This window comes from Falco naumanni, chromosome 6, assembly GCF_017639655.2.
Source record: "Falco naumanni isolate bFalNau1 chromosome 6, bFalNau1.pat, whole genome shotgun sequence".
NCBI classification, from domain to species: domain Eukaryota; kingdom Metazoa; phylum Chordata; class Aves; order Falconiformes; family Falconidae; genus Falco; species Falco naumanni.
The window spans coordinates 82,839,278-82,842,730 of record NC_054059.1 but is presented as its reverse complement, the minus strand read 5'-3'; positions in this window follow the sequence as shown (position 1 = coordinate 82,842,730).

Below are 3,453 nucleotides of genomic sequence, written 5' to 3'. Positions count from 1 at the left end.
TCACCGCTTCTTGGTACACTGACATTAACATTTCAGTTGACAGCCCAGCTGGTTCAGCTGTTATTAGTTACAAGTTGATCAGTGGCCTTCCCTAACCTTCTCTAATGTGTCAATACTTGGCTTCAGTGATCATCCAGAACATCCAGCCTAATTAAAGCCTAAATGCACAAATCTTACAAATCACAGGGAAGAAAAATTGTTGGGGTTTTTTTTTTTTTTGAATGGGCTTACCCATTCAAAAGCTTAAAATTCTACTGCTACTTCAGAAACTAGCAAGCAATCTTTTTTTTTTTTTGTTGCAATGCCTGCTTTTTTAAGCAAAATATTGGAAGAGAAGGCTAAGAACAAACAGGACACAGATCAGGTATGTGGGCCAAAGGACAAACGAGTTACAGAGAAGTTCCTGGTCATTTTAAAAACCAGTTGTAGGCCACATAACCATTACAACATACTCACCCCTTCTTTTTTAAACCAGTGACAAACGCCACAGGATTCGGGAAGTAGTCAGGATCACTTCTTCATTTGCATTGCAATAGCTACTAAAGCAAACCTGTGCTTATGCCTGCTCTGTCTGCCCACCACCACGCCAAAAAAAAAAAAAAAAAAAAAAAAAAAAAAGTGCCATGGTCTACACAAACTTAGTGCCTTAATCTCTACGTACCCTAGGGAGATAAAAACCAAGAAACATCACACATCTGTGCAAAACAAAGAACTGTGCGATGTTCTCCCAGCTGGAGACTGTGACCAAACCCAAGCTCCCTAGGACTACACCTTCACGCCTCGGCTACACCATCCTCCTCCCTGCAGCTGCCTTTGGATCTCCTGGTGGATCTTCGTGCTTCCAGATGGGCTTTTTGGCTGCATTTTCAAGGGAGAAATGAGAGGGCTGCAGTATCACCTCTCACCACGCGATGGTAGGTGTTCTCTGGTGGTTAGAGGGGAACAGGCTTTTAATAGACCTTTGAGTCGGTGAACGCCTCAGCTTCAGAGAGAGGCAACAGCAAATTAGGACAAACAAAAAAATCTAAAAAATTTATGTGATTGTGAATGAACTGCAGCACGAGAGGAGTAGGGAAAGCTCACATATATTGGGCACGAACATGAAAAAAAATTCCTCAGGCTCAAGATACTCTTGCTAGGGTGAGGCACCGAGTGTCCCTTTCTTACTCATATCCTGGCTCTTCCTGTTAAAAAAATTTGTAGTTGTGCAAATGTGTTTTATGTCACCAACAACATGAAACCCTGGTTATTTTTGGAAACAAAAAGCATTCCCCAACTAAAAATAGTAATTTTGATGCAAACTTGTAATAAAAAAAAGCACCTTTGTGTGGATATGTAAAGTTGCATACCTATCTCATGCCGCACACAGACACACAGAACACATTTATTATCCAAGTTCCTAACAAATTTGGCCTTGTTTCTGGAATTTTCTCAAAAGAAGATAAAAGGTGCAGCTGTAAGTAACTAAGATTTTCAGTCAAGGAAACCATTTCTGTACCTACATCAAAGGAAAGAGAAAGTTAACACCATAGACATTACTTCTCACCCATTATTTCTGACAGAAGCTACTTCTTTCTCTTCTGTTCTCCAGTCTCAATCCTTATCTTTATAGCACTGTGAAGGCCGGTAAACAAGGCCTCAACAAACCCAACACACCAATAATCTTTCGTGTCAGAGTGCAAAAAGGCCGAAGCCACCAGGACTGATCCCATCCTAACAAGACTTGCACTGCTCTTTCTTTCTCACACTTCAAGATTCTCATGCGACTCTCATTACCACAGAAACAAATAATCATTTACCCCACAACCTGCCTTTGAAATCAAGAATCACTATTTTACAAAGGTAAAATACAGAGATCAAACCAACTAGTAAGTCTGCCCAGCTGCTGGACTGCCACCCCTACAGAGGGTACAGGCAAGCCTTCCCCAAGCCTGTCAACTCCTCTTTGCCATCAGTTTCTTGTAAAAAAGAGTCAATCCCATCCTTGGCCAAGGTACAGGCAAACAAGGACTATAGATTCCACCTGTAATATAGTCTAGAATATATATATAAATAAATTTTTATTAGTGCTGCTCACATTCAGCCTGCCTGATCGGTAGATCCATGCCTTCCCTACCCTGCTAAGGCCAACCACTGACCACAGCCACGCCATCAGGGCGACCTGAGCTCAGGGGCTAGGAAAAGCACTTTTCTGTCCGCACAGGCAACAAGCCCAGGTCCATTTTTAATGGCTCTCAGCCCTACTGTCCAAAACTGACCCAAAACTTAAGGCTTCCAAGATATATTGCCATTAGTTATGAATAACTGATTGTTTTTCCTTCATGGACAGAACATGATATACTGCAAAAATTACAGAAGTCGGGTCCTCTCTACATTATTATAAATGCCATGCACTTTGTTTGGCCTTGTTTAAACAATACTGCTGACAAATAATTTCCAACTACGTCTGACCACAAGTCAGCAGTGTTAGCCTAACTTAAACCACCATAAAGCAGAATTTACATTTTTTTCCACATGCTAACAGCCCGATTTGGAACCGTGGGAGGCAGTCCGTTTGAGACAGTGAAAAATACACAGTCTCTTGCACGAAGTACCATGCAGACTGAGCTGCACCTCTCTACTATTCTGTAGTGATTCAGGAAGTATGGTTTACAGTTTCTGTACAACTTGCTTCCAAGCAAGCACCTGGGGCCATGCTGACTACCCTATCCTTTAGAGTAGGCTTCCAAAGGACAACCCCAAACCCATCCTGCATCCCTCTCCCCAAAGGGAAGCGCAATGCAGCGCATAAGGCAACTGGACACCGTCACCATTTCGTGGGGACGCCCCATAGCTGACCTCACAGCAAAACCGGAGCCTCCTGAGCACAGGGCTGTAACTTTGCTGTTGAACAATTAGGCTCACCGTGTCCTAGGTAAAGCTCCAGGAATGAAAGAATATAGTGGTTTGGACGTCTCCACAGAAGCTAAAAATGAGAGGGAAGGGCCGCTGATTATCCTGCAGGCACAGAGATGGCAGCCAAAGAACATGAAATCCCTGAAGGGAGAGTGGGTCCTGTATGGGAATACAAGAAACAAAACTGGTAGCCTAGCACAGCTAGATTCTCTAACCTTCATTATCAGATTGGTTATTAATTCAGGAAGACTTCACCCAGTGTAGGCCGCATACCTCTCTATAGTTAGTAACTCCACTGCAAGTTTTTAAATAAACAGCTTTGCTCATCATCTTACAGAAATTAATGCATTTTTTGTATGGAAAAGATAAAAAAAGTGCATCTTCCTTTCTTGAACAGCAGTATCTGTTGCAAACATAGATGCTTTAAGACACCATGAATCTTCTATATAAGATGGTTTTTTTTCACAGCACTAGTTGATAGTTCTCTGGTTCCAAGGCAACTGGTGAGAAGGAAAACACCTGTTTTCCTAGCTGTAAATAAAACCAAATACAATAAAG